Source organism: Neofelis nebulosa, chromosome 2 (genome assembly GCF_028018385.1).
Source record: "Neofelis nebulosa isolate mNeoNeb1 chromosome 2, mNeoNeb1.pri, whole genome shotgun sequence".
In the NCBI taxonomy this organism is placed as follows: Eukaryota; Metazoa; Chordata; class Mammalia; order Carnivora; family Felidae; genus Neofelis; species Neofelis nebulosa.
The window spans coordinates 85028867-85054124 of NC_080783.1; the positions used below are offsets into that span (position 1 = coordinate 85028867).

A 25258-nucleotide genomic window follows, 5' to 3' on the forward strand; every position below is an offset into this window, starting at 1 on the left:
ATATGGAAATTTTGTGGGGAACCAACCAATGCTTGTAAATGTTTGCGACTTAGAGCCTGTGCCTGTGCTGGGATCAGCTTCAATTTATTGGACTTCTTGGTCAGGAAGCTTAGATCCCTTTATTTTCTCACCAAATGTTGCAGGAAGAATGCCTTTGGGAACGGCCCTATTTTTGGTAACTTCCTACAGCAAGTGGATACAAGCTTTTAAAGGAGAAATAAACCCTGCACTTGGGTGTATGCTTTCTAGCTAAATAACTTTTCATATGCATCAGATGTCAAATCCGGATTCTGTTGGCTTAATGAGAAATCTTCAGATATTTATTCAAAAACTTGTGCCCGTTTTAAAACAGTTCTCTAATAAAATTTCAGAATCTTAATTCAATACTCCAGCTCTGCAAACTTCCTACTGGATACACCACTCTCTCTCTCTCTCTCTCTCTCTCTCTCTCTCTTTATTTTCCCATTAAATGAATGCTATGATTAAAAGGTTGCTGCTGAATCACCTCCATTTCCCATTTACGGAAGTTTTCCTTCTTGTCTCACTCTCTAACAACCTATAATTATTAGATTCTCTATGTTCATTTCTATAATGGAGATTTGGCTCTTTAAGACAGAAAACTGTTGTCCGTTCAATGTAGATGGGGAGGAAATTTGATTCTAAACATCAAATATCATGGGGTCAGGGCATATCCATCACATGCCAGAGGGGAGGGTAGCATTCGACCACACTGGAGAGACTGGAGGTCAGCTCTGGAGCCCTCTGTGGTTTGGAAAGCAGAGTATCAGGGCAGGTTTTTGAGTAGTTTCTGGATCAATATGTCCAATACAAGGTAAAGAGGTCACTTTGTCAGAGCTGAGAGTCTCCGGAGAAGAGGAAAGTCAGAGCTCAGGGAGGTTTCAAAACAGACACGGCTGCACGTGCTCCTGGCCTGCAAACAGACAGACATTTCTCTACCTCCAACTGAGGAAGTTCCTTTGCATTGTGATGTGGAGACAGGAAGGGAAGAGATCATTTTTTGCTCTGCAGACGTTTGTTTCTAGTGAGAACTATAATTCTCTCAATGCAATAGATGCATAGTTAAATATGTTTGCATTACTTACCTATTTTGATTCACTGAGTATTAAACAGACTCCGACTACATGACATTCTTGTTATTCACTCAGCAAATGCTATTTGTGCATCCTAAGGCCAAGATGAGAAGAAAAAGATGGAAATTCTTTGTCTTTGCTTCAAGGAGTTTAGAGTCTACAGCTGTAACTATAAAAATGGATGTTGACTGGCAGCACACTGTCTACTTTGTTTTCTGGGTTCCCTAATGTGAGGATAAAGAGAAAGCCTTTTAAAATGTCTGACAATGTTCATGCCCAGAGTACTTCTAAGAGAATTGTTACAACTGTGAACGCATGATTATGGGGACACAGGGCTGTGAGAGAGAGTGCCCCATATACACTCTAAATGGAGTCCAGAAGGAAGTCCCATCTTTCCTTTGTTTTAGATGAGATCATACGAATGAATGTTCCTTGTCACCTTCTATTTGGATATACTCTGTAGCCTGCTTCCAAAATACATTTTCTTATATGCATAGCACACACCTATTTTTATCTTTTTCTCTATCTATCTATCCATCTATCATCTACCTATATCATCTACCTCCTTATTTCTTCCTTTTGTGAACAGGAAAAAAAAATATTTTTTTAATTAGGCATTTACTAAGCATTCAGAATATATTCACAAAACACAGTATGGATATATACAGCCCATTGTTATCCAAGGTAGTAATAACTCCTATACTTGTTTATGAGAATTGTCCCTTATGTGCCTGCAATCCAAAGGGGGAAAAATGTGTTACAACCACAGTTATTTCAGTGTTATTGGGCAGTTAGAATCTATTAAGATCTTAAAAAAGCATATATCTTGACACTGAAATGTGCAATTATTCTGATCTCTATAAAGTGTCACAGTGTGGACAAATAGTGGGGGAGAATTAAAGGAACATTCCAACACACATATACTAGTGTGTGTGTGTGTGTGTGTGTGTTTGTGTGTATTTAAAATTGGATACATATTAACAATGCAGAAATGGAGAATAATGGTGAGTTATAACCAAGATAATATGCATTATATGGGCACACGGCCATAACTGTTTCTGCTATTAGAAAAGCAGACAACCCTAAAAATATTGATTCCTGTCAACATCATGTAAATCTAAAAGTGTAAAATCGTACACATACCACAAATTTTAATTGTAGCAATGGGTTTGGAAATCATTTCATCTGAGATAGCTGTGAGATTTAAATTAAGTGAAATAAAGTACATGAGAACATAAAAAAGAATTTCTGGAAAACATTGTCCCTTTTAATTTATACAATAAACAGAGAATCATTATTTAACAAAGAAACTATTTTAGTGATGCAAAGAACAAATAAGCTTTCTTTTCTTAGGCCACATGTTTGCCAAGAATAGAGGAAAGTAAATGTGTTATACGTCACTGACATTCTCTTGTACAGTTCGTGTGCCTGGGTCATAAAACTACAGGGGCTGACTTTTGCCCTACGGAAGTGACCCAGCAAATCTTTAAAGAAAACCTTTTAATCTTTACCAATTACACCCACCTGCCTGTATAGTCCCTAAATTATCTGAACACAAGGGGAGAGGACAAATGCAACATGCCTTCTCCCTTCGCAGGAAGAAAGACGTCTTCTTTCGTTACACACTCTTGATGGAATTAACCAAACATCACCTACCAGATCATCACTCACCACTGCCCAGTACAAAAAGGCACTTATCATTTTTGGTAAGAGGAATAAAGAGTCTAACAATCCCTCTAAACCACATCTCAAGCCTCTCAACAGTTTGGAGTGACAAAGCCTTCTTTTCCAATATAGAGGCAAAACTGATGAAGCCATTTGTATTGAGTGATGAATAGGTCAATATCAGACTCTTCTGAACTCGAGCCACTACTTCCCAATTATTTAAAGAAGGAAAATCTAAACAGTAAAATGGGGAGGGGGGAGGAAGTCTCTCATGCTAGAAAAGTGAATCTAGAAAGAGTAAAAATGAATGAATGAATGAATGAATGAAGAAATCCTGGTAGATGATATTTGTGCTCAGGAGTTTAAAAGATCTTACAAAGCAACAATTCTTAAATTAATCTCTGAGTGAATAAATGTTTTCAGGCAAATTAATTAATATTATAAATTGAATCACATTATTATATTTGATTTTATAGAGGTTCAAGAGAAAGCAATACAAATAAAAACTTAATATTTTTAGCATTAAAAATTGAATTTTAACTTTTGAAGATTAGTGAAAATAGTGACAACATCGGTTGCAAAGCTATTTTTTGTGCTTACTAATAAATTAGAAGCTCCAGATTAAAATATTACATTTGAAAGTCCCAAAGTTACGATTTTATGTGGCTCAGATTAACTCATAGCTCATAGAGATACAATAAAATTTTTTGTAAAACACAATAATTTCTTTTTCTCAAATATCAACCTAAAATTATGTTGAAAACTTACTGATTAAAATCATAACACAAATTGTAGAATGGCCCAAAACAGTATATATATAAATAGAAATAAACATGAAAACAGTGCATTTTAATTATATTTGATTAAATTTGATATAGCAACAAATAAATGTGTCCTCAGAAATATTGACATTTGTTAGGAAAAATCTAAATAGCAATCTTACAGTAAAATGAGATCACCGTTTATGTATATGTAGTTCACATGCAATGCCGGTTTCAACATTCCTTCCTGAGACTTAGTGTGTAGAAAAACTAAGAGATTACAAAATTCACTCTAATATTTTAAAGTAATTGCTTATTTCCTGACACATGGGATGATATAAAAAGGCTTATAGTAAGACACACAATTTCTGAAAGACTAATTATGCATTTAAGCTGAATTTTTTTTAATTTCAAATGAATTTATACATAATGCCACATCCTGTTTAGAGAAACTTGTTTGAAAAAGATTGTATTGTGAATATATACTGAATGAATTGATTTTACGTTTATTAAAAAAAACAGTTTTATACCGCATTAAACTTGAAATAAATAAAACTCCAAAATTTAACAGTGGTACTAATCACTCAAGGCAGAAAATGATTTTTTTGCTCCAAATATGTGTATTTATAGTGCCATTAAGCTCCTTTAATTGGTAAGCATCTAAGATATATACTGGTGTTCATAAATTTCAATTTGTTAATAAATCTTCATGACAATTCCTGGAAGGTACATAAAGATACACCTGGATTTAGGATGTCTATGTGCTGATCGACACATGGAATGATACAGAAGATGGTTCCTATCCTGAAGGATATATATTTTTATGACTATCAAGCAAGCTTTTGTCTACTATAGAAGACATTTGGCTTTGAGCTTTAGTGGCAAAAAAAAAAGGGAGTGGTGTTGTCATTACGCCATCCTGGGGAAGTACTGTTACATCACCTTTGATCACAGTAAAAATGTAGTTGTAAATAACAACAACGACAAAAACAAAACCCTATTATTTCCTTTTTCCATAGAAGCAATAAAGGCTCATTATTTAACAAAGAAGAGATTAGGAGTGATACCAAAAAATTAAGTTCTTTTGTGTTAAAAACTCATGTTTGCTGAGCATAGAAGAAAGGTAAGTGTGTGAGACATCACTCAAGTTCTCCTGGGACGTTTATGTGCTTGAATCATAAACAAGACACATCACGCTAAAAGCAGCGTATGACACGTCTGAGACTTCACTGTGTGATATTGCCCAGACCTGAATCTGTGAGGGCAGCTTATTTTCTATTGACCACCACCTTGGGGTAAAAGAGTAAGCAGGCAGGCTTTCTGACTTAGCAGGGCAGCGGTTGTATTTCTTTCCTGATGACAGAAAACCATACTATGATAGTGAAAAACTGTGGCATGGAGAATTACAGGTTAGAATTCTTGAGAGTTATATGAATTATATATTTACTCAGCCAAATTTTTACATTGATTCACGTCTTAATTTTTCATTAGACTCATCTGAACAATTTGGACACATCCTTGGAAAATAATGATAATAGAAATTCAACTAGCACATGTTCTTTTCCTACAATATAGAAATGATTTGGGGTTATTTATCAGGTTATTTCCCAGCTTTAAACTGACACGTCTGTATTCTAGGGCTAGCTATAAGATTCTACAATCCCATTTCTGCAAATCCGGTAAATTCTTGTTAGGTTTTCTCAATGAGTGCTGAAGGGCGGCTGGAAGCCTGGAAGAGGGAGAAGAGACACCTTTCTCTATTTGTTTCCTATTCCTGTTAAGATGATAACAGCCATTGCTCTTTATCTTGGCAGTTCATTTCCTTCTAGATTCCAGGATTCCCCCCAACCCCACATTTCCAGAACTCCCACAAATTGTATTTTTAAAGGCATCTATGAACTGACACAAAAAAAAGGAAACTACACAGTTAAACTATGAAATTAAAGTAGGAATCTTGGATGACAGATATGTACCAAAGTAAGATTTCATCTTGAGGTCTTCTGGCAAATCCTGGAGATCTTATGCTTCCACTTTATTGTTGCTTGGGGAACACAAATGGGATATATAGCCTGTGGACCAACTGAGGAAGGGAGTCTAATAGGATACCTGAATAAAAATCTGGGACCCAAAGTGTCATGCTTATATGAGAAGAAGGGATGAAAACTAATCTAAGCTTGAAGAAAGCGCCAGCAAGGAGAGTTACCTGTGTCAAAGTTGACACTGGCTTGTGGGGGAAATACTATTCCCATAGAATTCATAATCTTAAACTGGCTCTCATGCAGGTTTCTTTTCTGAAATCTTGAGACATGAAAAGTCTCAAGTAAATAATTTAATTTAAAATAATCTTGAAATAGCAGTGCCCCCAATAGAAGGGCATTGTGAAAATACAGATATTGGGTGGAGGAACTCAATTTCAACCCAGGTGACAAACACTTTACAGGATAATATGCCAAAGGAAATATCAGTAAATAATTATAAAAACACAACACACACACACACACACACACACACACACACAGAAATAGAACACTATGAATAAGAACTAGTACCAAAAACAGGCAATAGAAAAGATACTAGTAAATAATTCAAATATTGTAATTATCAGATATTGATTATAAAACAATTTTATATAACACAAGCCTAAGGAAATAACACAGAAACTTGAAAATTCGCATCATGCAGGCTTAAATTAAAATATTAAAAATAGTTCTTTACAAAAAAACCATTATAATATAAGCTATTCAAGGGACAGATTAGATCCAATGAAGGAAGAAATAGTATGAAAATTATCTGGAATGTAGCCAAGAGAGATACAGAGGAAGAAATATGGGAAGAGTATAAGAGATGGGAGGACAGAATGAGATGGCTCAAATATTAGCATAACCAGAGTTCTAAAAAGGAGCAATAGGTAAGGAGGAGGCAATATCTGAATAAATTATGGCTAATAATCTCTCATAAATTATGAAATACACAAAGCCACATATTCAGAAATTCAAATAGAACCCAAGCAAGATAAATGAAAGAAATTCATACTAGATAGTGATCAGCAAATAAGCTGAGAAGATTCTTAAAATACTATTAGTAATATGATTTTAAAGACAGACTGGTGTTGGGGCGCCTGGGGGGCTCAGTTGGTTGCACGTCCGACTTCGGCTCAGGTCATGATCTCATGGTTCATGAGTTTAGGTCCCGCATCTGGCTCTGCGCTGACAGCTCAGAGCAAGAAGTCTGCTTCTGATTCTGTGTCTCCCTCTCTCTCTGCCCCTCCCCCACTCATGCTCTGTCTCTCTCTGCCTCTCAAAGATAAAGAAAACTAATAAAAAAAATTTAAAGACAGACTGGTAGAACAATAAAATGGCAATTAAATTGATGTTTGGCATCATTTTATGTTGAAAGAATACACAAAACTGTGTATACAAAACAAAAACTTGCTGTTTCCAATTACACACCTAGGAGAAATAGATTTTTAAGAACATGTGTGTTATATTAGTATATGACATAAAAGAGTTGACCACCAAGAGAATTTCACTAATGTGAATTTGAAAAAAGATATGAGTGGCATACCACTCATATCCAATAATTTGGATTCATATCCAAATTATTTTTACCTCAGAAATGCAGAGTTCTTTCAAGTTATAAGTGGAATGATATAACTCACCATATTAACATCTTAAGTGAGAAAAAACATGATTTCTCAATAGATGAATGAAACTCTTCAATAATATTGTATATACCTTTATGATAAAATGTTAACAAGCGACAAAAACACTGAAAATCCCCTAACTTTATTGAAGTTATCTATTAAAAACTGTTGCATGCATTCATTTACTCATGTAATATAAATATATCATATCAAAGCTCAACCCAGCACACTCCATGGAGGATCTGGGGTCTCTCACTACTTCTGGACGTCCATGAGTATGTGCCCTGTGGAGTTTGAAATCTGGCGTCCTCAGCATCTTTCTGTAGAGGACAGGGACCCAAACCTGGAAGTGCTATGGAGTTAGTGCCCTGTGAGGTAAATTCTGAGCAGTAATAAAGGTAATGAGAAGATGCTGATAAATTATTTGTTCATCCTATCCCATTTCCGAACAGATCATTCTGAGGAGCAGAGGCAACTTTCAACATGTCTAGAGACACCTTGGATGCCTTTTTCTTTCAAAGTTCTGGAGTGCTCAGCATTGCCCCATTTCATCTGCTTACACTCCTTTCCTGTCTCACTTGCGTCCCCACCATCGGGGCCTTCATGGGATTACATCCCACCTCCCAGTAAAGAAACAGAAGGCATGCTCTCTTATTTTCTGGGGGATTCAGTGAAAACATTGCTCACCAGTAAAATGGATCTATGTAATGAAATACTACAGAGCAAATAAAACAAATGAACCTCAGTTTTAAGCATAAACATATGAATGTGAAAAACAATGTACAATGAATGAACATGTTGCAAAAAGATAGAAATTGTATGTTTCCATTGATATAAATTTACAAAATAGATAAAAATTAAGCAGTGTAATTTTTATGAATACAAATTTTGTTGAAGAAATATTTTTTTTCTGAAGCAAAGAAGTGATTACAACAAAATTTATCATAGTGGCTATTCTATTGGGGGTAGGGAGGAAATATGAATGGAGAGAAGAAACACAAGGACTTTAAAAAAAACTGATAAAGTTTGTTCCTTGGTCTGAGTGTTCAATTTTGTTATACTTGTAAGCTGTACAAAATACATTTATTCCCCTATCCCCGTAGGACCTTGTATTCCAGTGCCTTCTGTCAACTCAAAAATGTTGCTTTAACAAAGTCCCCCTCCAAAATTAGTAGATATTCCGCAGCTCTCAAGGGAGGAAATTCTAAGATAGTTCTATATGTATTCCAGTTATCCCCAGAAGGGCTCATCCTGTTGTTACCCACAGTAAACTTTTTGATTTACCTCCAATGTACTGACTTTCTTTTTGTAGCTATGAAGCTCCAAAGAAAACCACCAAAGAACCAACCTTCTGAGTATGCATGTCCTTGAGTAGTCTCCTCTTCCATCCAGTGATGGAAGTGACACTTTGCAATTTGAAACCCACCTCTCACAATGACATGTCTGCTTCCTCTTTAGCACGTTTGGAAATCCTGAGATGCCGTATAAGAAGTGTGACTATGCAACATACTACTGGAAACATCATGTTGAGAGACCGGTCACATAAAATATAAGAGACCCTATGATTACAGAGAGCCAGCTTAATCATATCATGCTGTCCTAAGACTCCAGCAGAGGTCTCTAGTGATAGAGGCCCCTTGAGAAGTCCCAAGCGAGACCGACTGAAAAACCAGAGCTGATCTCATTCAATCAACACACATAATTGTTAGATATAAATAAAAAAATAATAATTAACAAATAAAAAAATATATAAATAAATATAAATGAATACAAGCCACTAATTCTGGAGTGGTTTGCTACACAGTAAACTAGAACTAAAACATCTTTCCTCCTGCTCTTTCATTCCCTTTGTCATTCAGGTACTTCTTGTCACAGCCTCCCAAACAAACAACCTGCACACTAATCTGGCTTTAGAATGTACCTTTAGGAGAGCCGAAACAAAAACAAAATAATTAGCAGTTGAAATAAAGTCAACTCAATATAAAATGAGATTTTACGCTATTTAATTGTCACACACACTTGCATAGACATATATAAGTAAAAAAATGAAGAATTATTATCTTTATCTTTTTTGGGGAATGATGAGAAATGGAACTTGGTAAATAGAAGATATTTGCTAATGGGTACAAAATAAGATATAGTAAAACCTTGGTTTGTGAGCACAATTTGTTCCAGAAACATGCTTGTAATCCAAAGCACTTGTATATCAAACAAATTTCCCCATAAGAAATAATGGAAATCCAGATGATTCATTCCTCAATCCAAAATAATCACACACAAATGACTACAATACTGTAATATAATACAAAATAGTAAAGAAAATACAAAATATAAAGAAAAATAAACAAATTAACTTGCACTTACCTTTGGAAACCTTCATGGCTGATATGAGGGAGACAAGGCAGGAGGGTTATTGTGTATGACGACTTTCACTATCACTAATGGAATCACTGTTTTCTACTGACTCAATGGAATCTTTTTCTTTGCATGCAACTTTAACAGGAACCTATCCAATGACACTTGCTTTTGTCTCCTTTTGAGGATTTTTGTGGAAATGTGACATTGCCTTGTTGTTAAACAGGTTCATTGCCCACACCGCTACAGCCTTATTTGGATGGTGATTTTCTACAAAATTTTGCAGTGTTTCCCACCTTTTACACATCTCTCCAATCTCATTTGAAGTGAGGGATTCCTCTGCCTTTTTCTCCTCCTCCTCTGCAGATGAGATCTCCTCCATAACCTCTTGCTATTGTTCGCAACACAGCTCCATCAGTCCGTGGGTGGTCAGCTTTTGGCCATGTTCCTTTTCCAGCACTTGAATGCCATCCTAATTCACCTCCAGCCCCAAGCTCTCCCCCAGGAGCACAATTCTATCAACAACTGGTGGCTCTTGTTCATGAGCAAACCCCTCTAAGTCAAATCCAAAAATGCAGTCAGGTCAGTTTTCTCCAAGCAGAGTTGAGGGCTCTGTTGGTGACCACATCCCAGACTTTATCAATGATCTTGAGATAGTTCACGATGTGGAAATGAGTTTTCCAAAACTAGGAGGGTAAGGTTTGTTCCTTTGGTCACCTCGAACTTTTCACTGTAATAGTACTTTGGCATAAAGCTTCTTAAAGTTTGAAATGTGGTATAAAGCTTCTTAAAGTTTGAAATGACCTGCTGATCCATGGGATGGAGGACTGGGGGGGGGGTGTTGGGAGGAAGAAACTTGACTTTAATGAACTCGAATTCCTCCAGTAAGTCATTCTCAAAGCCTAGAGGATGAGCAAGAACATTATCCATAACCAGCAAGGTTTTGAGTGGCAGATTCTTTTCTAAAAGCTATTTCTTCACTGAAGGACAGAAGACCTTGTTGATCCACTCAATGAACAAGATAGGAATGGCCCAGGTCTTGCTGTTGGACCTCTACATAACGTTTAACTCTTCTGCACCTTGCATTTCCTGAAGGTTCATAGATTCTTGGAATGATACATGAGCAAGGGCTTGACTTTGAAATCCCCACTTGCATTGGTACAAAACAAGAGAGTGAGATGGTCTTTCATGGGCTTGTGACCAGGCATTGCATTCTCTTCTTCTGTAATGTAGGTCCACTTTGGCATCTTTTTCCAAAACTCCCTGTCTCATCACAGTTAAAAACTTGCTCCTGCAGGTAACACCCAAACACCATGAGCTTCTGGAACTCAGTAGCAAATACATCAGCTGCCTGAGCATCTGAACTCACAGCCTTGCCATGCCTCACAACACTTCTCCTCTTAAAGTTATCAAACCATCGCTGCTTTCTTTGAATCCTTCTTCATTTTCTGTTGACGTATCTGGCAGTTTACTTACCAGGTCAGTGTACAAGGCCTTTGTCTTCTTGCAAATAAAGTTCTTAGTCACAGTATCACCTGCTACTTGCTTCTCCTTTATCCAAACCAGAAGCAACTTTTCTACATCTTCTAGAAATGTGGCCATTGCTTTGATATTCTCGTGACTCCTTTAGCTGCATCTAGCCCTCTTGTTTCTTATTTCTTCTTTAACATTGTGCAAATGGTCTATGTAGACTTCTTGCAATTTGGCCACTCACATACCTTGTTTGTACTTCTTGATGATTTCCTTCTTAACTTCCACCATAATCATTTCCTTCTTCTTACCACCTTTCTTTTCAACCTTTTTCTGCTTAAGAGCCATTGGATAAGCTCACATGGATGTTGACTAAGGTACAGTATTAATAAACTCTATCATATACTATATTTAATGTAACTGGCAATAAAGTAGTAAAGGAAAGGGTCTATATCTTCAGGCAGCCTGACGTAGAATGAAGCAAAGCATTCCTAAGCTTACTCCTGTATAGAAAAGCAAGAGACTGTCCATAGATGCTTTAAAGGACAAAAATACACTAGTGCCAGTTGTGGGCAACTTCCAACATTCTGAAAAATCACCGATTTCTGCCCAACACTGTAGCCTGAGACTGAGCATCTGAGCACGGGAGGGAATCACCCACAATCCCACAATAAGAGAGAGAGAACCATTGGTTCAGTCATGATCATGTGATGTTTGGTATCATGTACTACTCGTATTGCAAGACATCACTCATTTATAAAGTTAAAATTTAATAGAAATGTTTGATTGTTTTGAGGAACACTCACAGAACGAGTTACTTGCAACCCAAGGTCCTAATGTAAGTCATTGGCATATACTGTGCCAAAGGGTATATGTTGTAGATATTTCTATCCAAGTTATCCTTCTTATTTCTCTCCTTTGATCAGAAGTGACAGAAGCAGGAAACACGGGCTACTGGAAACATGTTTTTTATTATTTTGCAAGCCTTCTACCTTAATCCATTCAAGCTGCTATAACTGAATACCAAAAACAAAAGAAATACATTTCTCATGCTCTGGAGGCTGTCCAAGATCAAGGCTCCAATAGACTCAGTATCTGGTAAGGACCCACTTCTTGGTTCATAAATAACATCTTCTAACCATGTCCACTCATAGTAGAAGTGGTAAAGGAGCTCTCTGGGGTCTCTTATACAAAGGCACTAATCTCATTCATGAGGGCTCCATCCTCATGACCACCCAAAGCCCACCTCCAAATACCATCATGTTGGAAATTAGGTTTAAATATATGAATATTAATTTGTGAGAAAGGCACAAACATTCATAGCACCTTTTTTTCTTTAAGTTGTATGTGAGTAAATGTTTGTCATCCTGAACATGTTTGTCATACCTTCTAGAACCTTGGCCAAAGAACCAAGACAAGATTTAGAAAAAAAAAATGTTGACTTTTGTTTAAGTTACCACTTTTGAAGTGTATGGATGGGCTCAAAATTTTGTTCTTTAGAGAAATTCAAACTAGGACAGGCTTTCATCCTTATGAACTGATCATATTAATAATTTCCAGAAGTAAAAAGAAGTAATAGATGACATTTCATTATCTCTTTAATCCTAAGAAACAATACAAAAGGTCATTTCCTCATCTGCTAGTTCACATTTGTCTTTAATTTCTCTCATTCTACATTACAAAGGGCATATTCAATAAATATCTACCTAATACCTAACAAGGTGCATATTTACTTTTTTCAATAGAGAATTTAACAACTTTAGTTAAGTAATATTCTATCTATGAAGTATTGGCTATAGTTAAATTTTTAATAACTCTATGGTATGTTATTTTGAAATAAAATTAAATAATTGCTGTAAATATTTCTAATGTATCTTAATATGCTGTTACTTATACTTTGAAACTCTACAGAACATTCAAGTCATTTTAAGTATGTTTTCCTGCAATATGATTTGAAACTTGGATAGCTGGCCTTTGAAATGTATAAATTGTAGAAGAAGAAAATCAGCATAGTTTTCTTTTCCTGGGAAGTGGAGCAGTTAATATTCAACATGAAATGTCTAATCTTTAAATACATTATAATCTAACTGCTTAGGATAATTTTTGCTTTAATACCTTAAGAGTCTGCAAAGCCTGAAGGATGGGATTATTAAGATGGAATTTTAATGTCAAAATTATCAGGGAAGTGAACATATTGCTAGTGTTCATAAAAATTGTATTCAATTTCTGTATGATTTGTTCAAATAAGAGATGAGAATATATTTGATTATAACTAGTAAGTAACCCAAAATTTGATCAGATGACTGGAGGTCACTGCCACATAAGAGCTGTCAACCTCAGAGGTGAGACTATTTAAGACCTGAATTTACTCTAATACATAAATGTACCTGCAGAGATGTGCATAAAAATGTAGGTATGAAATAATTAAATTGTTGGAACATTTTGTAGTGAAAATGGTAGGAAAAGGAGCATATGAAAACTAAAATAAAAAACAAATGTAAATGATGATTATTTCTGTAGAAAATAATGCGAAAGTGTAGGGAACATTTATTACTTTTCATTTTTTAAAGCTTTGGAATAACTCAAAGCTAATCTGTTATATGCATCACAGATTTCTAAAAAATTCACTTTTATTTAGCAGAAATTTATTAGTGGTCAGATTAATCTGTGATATAGAATTTACTGTGGAATGCCTAGTATGAAAAGCAAGAAGAAGATAGCATTTAAATGCACTATTTTAGGTAATTGTTTTAGAGCAAATACATACTTTGCAGTATTTTTTATAATAATGCTTGTCAGTTTCTTAAGGAGGATTATCCCTGTAGCAATACAAACTTTCCCTTCTACATTATCAAATACCTACAATGATGTGCTCATACATAATCATTTATAACTATTAATAGAAACTATAATAAGCAATCAATAGTCATTCAAACTTACAATTATAATTTTTTATTCCACTGTTGGGGGGATGGAGAGACATGTCTTATGTATTGGCCTTAAGATACAAAAGCTCAGTAGGTACTTTTCTTAGAACAATGCACATTTGTAATTTATGAATGTTCTTTTATATTCTTATAGATATAAATATACAGTTACATTTTCCCTTTTCCCCAGTGCTACATAATTATAACTTGTAATATGTAAATATTTATGAATTCACAGGATGTTCGCTAGGAGAGAAGAATGTTATACTTGCAGATTTGTCTAGTATTTGCAGAATTCAGATCTTATTATTAGGCTTTATGTTGTATTGCAAAATGTAAAAATACATTGTTATAAATATGACTTGTCTAGAAAACATACCATCTGGTGGTTCTGTTGAGAAATGAGAATTATCTCAAAATCATTTATTGTTAGGAATAAGACATTACAATGTTGGTTGAAAATTTTACTCCCTTTATTTTTATATAAGTAAATGGCAGACCTAATGACCTGTATTCTATGTGAAAAAATATGGTCTAAACACTAATATCATGAGGTATTAGAATTTAAATAACCTTAGAGATCATTTAGACAGAAATGGCATACTAAGTGATTGGCAGTCGCTGTCTAAAATGCCATTTAAGGGATTCTATCAGGATTATAGATTAAAGGATACCTGTGCTCCAGTGAGGAAGAGTCCTTGGCTGGCTGAGAATACATGCCTTAGGTTCTGAATGGGAAATTGGTAGCAAGCATCTTGTGTACCACCTTCCCTTATTTTGTATGAAAGAAGATCACTAAAAGCTGGTCAAAAATGAAGATTCCAATCCCTAAAACATCATTGAGCTGTCAGACAAATCTACTACTAGATATTTGTCTGTATGTTTGCTCAAAATCTGATTCCTACAACTTTCTCCACTTAATCCTAATTTATTGCACATTCCCAGTACAAACTCTTTAGATACCAGAAGATAAGCATTACTTTTCCCTTTCAGTGTTTCCCTTTTCCAAATCAAGTCATTAAGTGCTCCAGCTTCTTTACTATCTCTATTGTTTGTTCAAGTCCTTCTTAAATATTACTACCAGAATGAAATTTCCTACATGATATCTTAACTGTATAAAGTGAAACAATTATTTCTCTTAATGAAAACACCATACTTCTATTTAATACAATAAGAGATCCCATGATCTATTTCACGGTGTTTTTATGCTCTTGGATCACAGGGCACTTGCCATTGAGTACAATATTTAGGGTGCTTTTTTTTTAAATTTTCTTAACGTTTATTCGTCTTTGAGAGACAGAGAGACACAGAGCACAAGGAAGGGTGGATCAGAGAGAGAGAAAGGCAGACACAGAATCCGAAGCAGGGTCCAGGCTCTGAGCTGTCAACACAGAGCCCAATGCCAGGCTTGGACCCACAAACCGAAAGATTATGACCTGAGCCGAAGTCGGACTCTTAACCGACTGAGCCACCCAGGTGTCCCCTATTTAGGGTTTTAAAATGAACCACTCCTCTCTGTTCTAAATATTAGGTGTTTATTAATTTCTTCATCTGATAATAATGAAAACCGCATTCATTTTCATGGTTGTTCATTGTTAGCCAATGACCATGCTAATCATTTTATCTTGATTACATTATTTAAAATCACATAATTATCCCTAATTTTATCTACATATAAACAACAATAAGAAAGTCACAAGAAGTTGAGGACCCTGCCTAAAGTTGTGGCAGCAATACATTTCACCACACTTTTATATTTATTTTGTTGGTTTGAAACAATTCATCCTTTTGAGTTTTTATTTAGTAATTATGTTACACTCTCTTAGGAGATAAGAAACACATATTCCGAATTTATCTTAGATATTGAATATTTATTTGAAGTGTACTTGTAGTAAATGTTAAATATTGAAAACTGAGAAGTTATACAACAAGCGTCTTAGAGAAAAAAAATAAAGATTTCTGTAAATAATCAATAGCATGTCTCAATTCCAATTTTCTTTAGTCCAAAGGAGAATGTCCTGTGCTCATCACCCTTCTTGGGAAGATCCTTCTTTCTTCCTTGCAGTATATGATATTATGGTAATTCAAATTTTTTCTGCCTCTGCTGCTACTGTTGTGGAAAGACATAAAGACTCTTTGTTACTCTGCCTGAGTGCTTCTAATTAATTGTATCTTCTGTGTATTCATTTTAATATCATAATACTTGATGCTGGTCATCTTATTAAGCACTTACTGGTCATTCAGTCCTCTTGAGTTTTCTCAATGACCTTAAGGTAGGCAATGTTTTAATTCTCAAATGACATAAGAAAAAAACTGAGGGCTGGAGAGAGATTAAACAACACCAAATTGACAGATCATTGAATAGGTAAGGCATTTTCTGAACCTGGGTTCATATTCAGGTTTGATTTCAAAGTTTAGATGCTAGCTCACTGCCTGTATTTTCTCTGTTGCTTACATTCTGCCCATACTACTAGCAATGATACTTGCTCTGTGTCCCACATTCACATTCCAAAGGTATTTCCTAAGTGATTGTTAAGACCTTACTACCCAGTGATCTCAGAGAATCAGAGATTTTGCCAAATGCCTTGCTTGAGTGAAAATATAAGCTGTGTGTGGCATTTCTTTGATCCACCAGCCTAACAAATCTGTCAAGAAAATAAATCACATTAGTTTAAACAAAAATGTCTTAGTAACGTATCAAAATGATAACAACATACATATCTGAAAATTCATGATATAGGTTTGTGGAATAGATCTCATACTTATGCTTATTGAGTCTAGAAACCACAAATCCCCTTTTATGTAAAGGAGAGCATTTACTTAATTTTCTCTTGTTTTATCTTGCATTTTCCAAATGATTTCCAAAATATCATGTATGAAGTCTCTCCAGTTTCATCCACTTTTCAGTGAGCTCACAGGCAATGTTCTTCTGCCCGAAAATCATGAGCTTTTTGTGAGGTAGCTGCTCTTTTACCAGAATTTATCTGTTGCATTCTCTCCTTTTCTGTTTTGAAATTGTTTTAAAGATTTCTCTACAGAAAGATATTCAGTTGTCTCTAAACAATCACTGTTAGAAACCAAGGTGCCTTGTGTACTCACATACTTGTATGAAAAACAAAAACAATAACAGCAGCCAAAAGATTTGCTTCCAGAGCACAAGTGTCATGAAAACCACCTCTAAACCTAAACCAAATGGGGAAAGGAAAAGACTCAAATCAGCATCGTTGTCATTGGACAGGTAGACTCATGCAAGTCTACCACTACTGGTCATCTGATGCACACATGTGGTGGTAGCAACAAAAGAGCCATCGAAAAAAAAAATGTGAAAAAGGTGCTGAGATGGGAAAGCGCTCCTTCAAGAATGCCTGGGTCTTGGATAAACTGAAAGCTGAACATGAACGTGGTATCACCATTGATATCTCCCTGGAAATTCCAGACCAGCAAGTATTATGTGACCATCATTGATGCCCCAGGACACAGAGACTTTATCAAAAACATGACTACAGGCACATCTCAGGCTGACTGTGTTGTCCTGATTGTTGTTGCTGGTGTCGGTGAACTTGAAGCAGGTATCTCCAAGAATGGGCAGATCTGTGAGCCCTCCCTTCTGGTTTATGCAGTGAATGTAAAACAACCAATTGTTGGTGTTAACAAAATGGATTCCACTGAGCCACCCTACAGCCAGAAGAGTTATGAGGAAATCATTAAAGAAGTCTGCACCTACATTAAGAAAATTGGCTACAACCCCAACACAGTAGCATTCATGCCAATTTCTGGTTGGAATAGTTATAACATGCTAAAGCCAAGTGTTAACATGCCTTGGTTCAAGGGATGGAAAGTCACCCATAAAGATGGCAAGGACAGTGGAACCACAGTGCTTGAAGGTCTGGATTGCATTCTGCCACCAGGTCATCCAGCTGACAAGCCTTTGTGTCTGCCCCTCCAGGATGTCTACAAAATTGGTGATATTTGTTCTGTCCCTGTGGGCTGAGTGGAGACTGGTATTCTTAAACCAGGCATGGTGGTCAACCTTTGCTCCAGTCCATGTTACAACTGAAGTCTGTTGAAATGCCCACGAAGCTTTGAGTGAGCCTCTTCCTGGGGACAACATGGGCTTCGATGTCAAGAACATATCTGTCAAAGGTGTTCATTGTGGCAATGTGGCTGGTGACAGCAAAAATGACCCACCAGGAGAAGCAGCTGGCTTCATGGCTCAGATGATTATCCTAAACCATCCAGGCCAAATCAGTGATATATATGTGTCTATGCTGGATTGTCACACACCTCACATCGCTCGCAAGTTTGCTGAGCTGAAGGAGATTGACTGTTGTTCTGGAAAAAAGCTTGAAGATGGCCCCAAGTTCCTGAAATCTAGTGCTGCTGCCATCATTGATATGGCTCCTGGTAGGCTTATGTGTGTTGAGGACTTCGGGCATTTTGCTGTTCATGACATGAGACAGACGGTTGCTATGGGTATCATCAAAGCAGTGGACAAGAAGGCAGCTGGAGTTGGCAAGGTCACCAAGTCTGCTCAGAAAGCTTAGAAGGCTAAATAAATATAATCTCCAATACCTGCCATCCCAGTCTCTTTTTTAAAGTTTTTTAAATGTTTATTTTTTAGAGTGCAAGTGGGGGAGGAGCAGGGAGAGAAGGAGACACAGAATCTGAAGTAGGCTCCAGGCTCTGAGCTGTCAGTACAGAACCTGCACAGGGCTCAGACTCATGAACCATGAGATCATGACCTGAGCCGAAGTCAGATGCTTAACTGACTGAGCCACCCAGGTACCCCCACCTCAGTCTTAATAACTGGTAGAAGAACCATCTCAGAGCTGTTTGTGTCAACTGACCTTTTAAGTTTAATAGTAAATGACTGGTTAATGATAACAATATATCATAAAACCTTCAGAAGGAAAGGAGAATATTTTGTGCACCACTTGGTTTTGTGTGTGTGTGTGTGTGTGTCACTTTCAACCTATTAGTTTTTAAATCCATACTTTTTAATGGAGACAACTTGACCAAAAATCTGTCACAGAATTTTGAAACCCATTAAAACAGAAGTTTAATGAGAAAAAAAGCCCCAAACCCCAAAGCTAATTGGGTCATGCATGCATGTTAAATTTTTATCAGGACTCTCAAATTGCCTGGTAGATTGTATCACTTTATTTTACCTGTAATAGTGCAATAATACTGTATCTTTTTTCCCACCTTTGACAATAGGATTTAAATAATTACCTTTCTTCTTATCGTATACTAATTATGCAGTATGTGCTAAGTAAGATATCTACATCTAACCATGTGTTTTGATTCTATAAACAACTTAAATTCCCATTTACTTTCCTTTTGTATTTTTATAATTATGAATTAATTTGCATCTTTATTCTTCCTAGAGCCATCCTTAAGGCCATACTGTATTTTTATTTCTTAATTTGTTCTTATTCACGGGTTCCTCTTTCCATGTTTTGTTGATTATTTAAAAAAAACTTTTAAGATGAAAACAATATATTTAGAAAGCTCATATACATGTATACAAGATAAACTTTATTATTTACAAATCCAGCTATCTTTTTAGTGGCTGTCCTTATAGGCACTTGATTGAATTAACAAAACCTTAGGAATAAAAAATTATTTTAATGTAGGTAAATCTAATTTTTTTCTGAATGATAATAATAATGTACATTTGTATGTCATCAAGAATTTCCTACTTCTCAATTGATCCTAGCATTCCTAGTATAACTGTTCTATTATAAAGATGAGAAAACTGAGACTCAAAGACATAAAGTGATTTACCCAAAGGAACAATTTAGCTGGTGTGGCATGTATGGGATTTTAACTCCAAATACAATACTTTTTCTGCAGGAGCTTGAGATTCCTCAAAAATACAAAATATTTCTGGAATACTCCTCTCTGTTACCTTTTGTGCCCCAACAAAATGTCTTCCTTTGCTAAAAAACCCACTCATTAATTGTATTGAATTAAGACAACATCCAATAGTCCTCTATTCAAAATCCAAATACCCTTAGAGATTTAATAATCAAGCTGTTAAGTAATTAAACCTTAGTAAGAATTAGCTTATGAGATTGCTTTTCATCAACCACTAAGTGAGAAGCAATGGAGCACAAAGTAGAAGAGATGGGATGGAGTGAGAACCAAGCACAAGCAATTCGAAAGGGGACTGACAGATTACAACACTGTTGGTAGCAAGAAATTCTGGGTTATAAAAATAGGGCGTCTCACCAGCAGAGCTGCAGTTTAGATAACAAAAGAAAATCCATTATTTCATAATTTTGTCATATGATTGGTCTTGGCTGCAGACATAAGCTAACAATCATTCTATAAGAATTAAGATCTTACCTCTGTATTTTCTCTTACTGTCTCATCCTACACTTGTAGGTATGTTCTTATGCTCTAGACCATAATGGTAAAACTAACCTGACTTTTTCTAGTGTGCCCTTTTCTTGGCCTGTCATACACTTCCATAGATTTCAGCTCAAAATCAAACAAAATACCTCATCACTGAGGTGTCTCTGATCAGCTCCACCCCTTAAAAGGCCTGGTGGATTCGTCCACCACCTTCCTGGTATTTCACTCTAATGTACATGGGCTTATGTCATACAGTTAATTAAGCCTTCTTTTCCCAAATTTCTTTTCTATCTTTCTCCTACTGTTTGCTTCATATTCCTTGATGATAGAAACTAAGTCATATTTATCTTTGTGTTTCCTGTATCTGTAAGGGTCTAGACCTTGTGGTCAAGACAAATCAGTACTTACTAAATATTTAATGAATTAATACATGGGAAATATGTAAATATGGACATAAATATACATCTGCAAAACAAATATCCCCTCCTTTCCCCTTCAAGCTGAACAGTGACCTGTATTTTATCTATTTTTTAAAAGTGTATTTGTTTTTTTTGGGGGGGTAGAGGGAGAGAGAAAGAATCTCAAGCAGACTCCACACTGTCAGTGCAGAGCCCGACATGGGGCTCTATTTCACAAACTTGAGATCAAGACCTGAGCTGAGATCAAGAGTTGGAGGCTTAACCACCTGAGCCTCCCAGGTCCCCCTGTATTTTATGTATTTTAACTTGTTTTATTATTCTTCAGATTAATTTTTCCATAGATTAAAAAAAAGGTTCATTTATTTTGAGAGAGAAAGCATGAGTGGACTAGGGGCAGAGGGAGAGAGGGAGAGAGGGAGAGAGGGAGAGAGAGAATCTCAAGCAGGCTCCATGCTGCCAGCTCAGAGCTCAAGGGCAGGGAGTTGGGGCTCGATCTCACAAAGTGTCTGGGGGAACCTTGAGATCATCACTTGAGCCTGTATGAAGAGTCTGATGCTCAGCTGACTGAACCACGTAGGTGCCTCCCTAGATTTTTCTAAAGCATTGTATTTGAAACCAGAGAATGGAAGGTAAAGGAAATTTTACTAGGAGCTCATAGCAACCTGGTAAAAAGAAAACTGAACTCTTAAACTTAAGCTAAGTCTTTCAATTAAAGAAACACAATAGCTTCTGTTTAGATAACAAAGACTCTTTAACTACTAGTGTGCCAATAAATAATGCTATTTTGTATTCATATTGTTGAATAATATACATACAAATTAAGTTGATTCAATGAAACTATTAGTCAACATTAGGAAAAAAAAAAGAAGACAGACAAGTTTTTTTTTTTACATACCAAAGGCAAAAATAATCAATCAATTTACTGACTAAATTTTCAAAATTTATTCATATTATTTTTAAATAGTTAATTTTTCTGGCATGGTATAGACACAGACCATGTTCCATATGGGGTGTCTGTAGGTTAGGCCTTCTAAATGAAGGTATATGTGGATTTTTGTGAGCCTTTGTTTATCGTAAATTATAATAGCATCTACCCCCCACACATGCTAATGCATAATATGACTTTATACACTTGACTTTCCATTTTTCTCTTTCAATCTCAAGTTCTATCATCTTGGCAGGTCTGCCTTTAACATATGCATTGGAAGGCCACTTGTGCTTCTGTGGTTCTTGAAAATTTTACAAGTTTTGACCAAACAGGATGCAGAATTGTTTTTGAGTTTCTGCCATGAAATGTCTAATAACCCTGTCATTCTTTTGAAAATACTGTGTTAATAAATTCTGACAATGTGCAAAACATAGTGAGAAGAGGAATTTTTGCTTCCCACGCAGCTTTTCTCCAAGTGATAGAAAAGAGAGAGAAAGAGAGATAGAAAGACCCCACAATTAGGTCAGATAGGCCATTTATTTGCAGAAAGATTACTCCTGAAACTTCCATTCCCATACTCTTTCTAGGGAAGGTCACTTTCAAAGTCTGAGGCAAGGAAAATTCTACTATTTTGGAAGTACAAACAGCCATCTAAAAATTAGCCCATCATAAAACCTTTAATTTTAAAATTTTGATATCCAGCTTTTTCAAACCCTCCTTTTCCATGTTTTCATACATTCTAACACTAAATCAATTCCTGGTCTTGGCTGTATTAATCCTAAAATGCTAGATTGCACCACATGATGACTCTTTTTATTAGAGAATCATGCATCAGTGAAATCACACACACACACACACACACACACACACACAAACACAAAGAGAGAGACACACAGATACACACACAAAAGTAGTTTTCTTATTCAAACACCTGTTTCAACATTAGTTAAGACATAGTATAAGGAAAGGCATGAAGTTCAGCCATCTAGTTGTTCATTAATGAGGCTTTGATGGTATGTTGACTCACTTAACAACTATCCAATCTTTATTACATAGGAAAGGTAATTGGCACCTATATACCTTTCTCACAAATGCTGCAAATGGAAAAGAAAATTGAATTCCCTATGAAAACATTAAAAATAAACAACTACCAATCTTCCTTAAAGCTGATCTGAAAACTCTTGGCAACTAATTAGTATATGCACACTAAGTGAAAGCATTGTGTTTGTACTGCTCTGCACTATACCATTTCTGGTGGTGTTCCTCTAAAAGCCATGATATCAGAGGCACCCCAGGAAACTAGAATCCCAGTTATTATAAAAGAAAGCTTTTGGCTGCAAGGTAGTGAAGAGAAGGCCAGTGGATCAAACGTAAAAGCTTTGCTTTTGAGATTAAATTAATACCAGAGGCTCAGTCAGCACTGAGTTAGTGTGCACCATGCACCACATAGCACCTCACCGTATAGATTCTCATGGAGTCAAGTGGTGTTATTCTGACCTGCTTCCTCCCAGATTTACCAGCTCCAGATAACCCCCAAGCAGAATAATCATGTATATCAAAAATACTTAGCAGTTTTGTGAAAGGTAAAAAAATTTTTTTTGCTAAATCCTCTTTCCATATGAGACCTAATGAGCACCTCAAGATACTGCCTGTCTGAGGAAAGGAAGGATTAATGTTTAAAGTCATTATTCCACCGAACTCCATCAATTTCGTGTCACCAACACATCAAAAGGTGCAATTTTCAGAAAGCTGTTTCCTGCCTGAGTCTTTTCATTGTGGTTTCACAACACAATTGCCTGCTTAGGCCCTCCCAGCACACGGCACCCTCTCAATATATGCACTGTTTGGACACAATACGTTCCTGTTTTCAGTTAATTAATACATCACAAGGAGCTTTCTAAGTTACAAAGCCCCCAAATCTCACAAACAAATAAGCTTTGGATATTATCCCTGAGCCATGTTTTCACTGCCTTTTCCCCCATATTTTCTTTTATTTGTGTAAAATATATTTTGACTTCACTGCAAACCATAAGAAAACTTGATACCCAAATAATATCAAGCATAATTCAAGAGGAGTAAACAAAAGTAGGAAGAAAACACTAATAGCCAAGCATTATTTTTAATTCTTCACATTCTTTACCACATCTCTTAGCACATTTAATTTGACACATCTCTGCAAGAGAAGATAATTCTTGTTTGTTTGTTTGTTTGTTTGTTTGTTTTTATCTTCCCTCCCATTGAGAGAACGGTTCCAGCTAAGCGGTATCCACAAGATGCAATAAATCTCTTTCTAAGTGTGTGAGAGGTCAATTCTCTTTTCAACTCTATTTATTTCTATTTAAATTAATTGGGGAAAAATCAAAACAAAGTCACAAAAATGTTTATTTGTAAAATCCAACAAAAGGGTACACTTTTTTTTAAAGAAATGTGCTAGTATAATTTGCATGAATATAAACATTTTCAAAAACTAAGATGAGATATATTTTGTATATTAAAATGGAGCACCCTTAAAACACATGGAGGGATAGAATTTAAAATTCAGCATACATACATGTAAAGTTTTATTTTTTAAAAAAAAATTTTTTTTCAACGTTTTTTATTTATTTTTGGGACAGAGAGAGACAGAGCATGAACGGGGGAGGGGCAGAGAGAGAGGGAGACACAGAATCGGAAACAGGCTCCAGGCTCCGAGCCATCAGCCCAGAGCCTGACGCGGGGCTCGAACTCACGGACCGCGAGATCGTGACCTGGCTGAAGTCGGACGCTTAACCGACTGTGCCACCCAGGTGCCCCAATGTAAAGTTTTAAAAGTGAAAAACAATCCAAAACTTTAACTATGTTGGGTTTTAAAACAGTGGTATCCCAGTCAAGCTAAAGGTGCTTTTAAGGAATGTCATTCCCCACTTATGTTGATTTTTATAAGAAATGATATAAAAGTAGGAGAGTACACTGAACAACCTACCACCGAGAAAGCAGAGTTAATGGTGCAGAAAAGACCTAAAACAGACAATATCCTTAAAGAAAAACATAAAACAGCGTTAGAGGACTTTAAAGATGACACAAGCAGCAATCTGAGTATAAAATAAAAATTATTGAAATAAAGAACTCACTAGATAGTTTGAAGAGTCAAATGGATATAGTTAAATGGCAAAACGTGTAAGCTGAAAAATCAAGTCAAGGAATTTGCCAAAACTGAATCAAGGAGAAATTACATTCTAAGAAAATTCAAGAGTGAACACAGAAACTAGAATTAGAAATGCCAGTGTGTAGGGGTGCCTGAGTGGCTCAGTCAAGTGTATGACTTTGGCTGAGGTCACAATCTCATGGTTTGTGAGTTCGAGCCCCACATCGCAGTCTGTGCTGATGGCTTGGAGCCTGGAACCTGTTTCAGATTCTGTGTCTCCTTCTCTCTCTGTCCCTCCCCTGCTCATGATCTGTCTCTCTCTGCCTCAAAAATAAGTAAATATTAAAAAAAAAAAGAAAAGCCAATATGCATATCACCAAAGATCCTGAATAAAAGGAAAACATACAATGAAGGATAAAAAATAAAAGAAATTCTAACTGAAAATGTCATAAAACAAAATAAAGATTAAGTTGTCAGTTATAAAAGATTCATAGGCTGTAAAAAAAAAGATATAT

General features: G+C 35.9%; 1 pseudogene; it reads left to right on the top strand.

Annotated features, from left to right (window-relative positions):
• Nucleotides 1–7431: 7431 nt before the first annotated feature.
• LOC131490546 (elongation factor 1-alpha 1-like) lies at nt 7432–18493 on the top strand (annotated as a pseudogene).
• The last annotated feature ends 6765 nt before the right edge of the window (nt 18494–25258 follow it).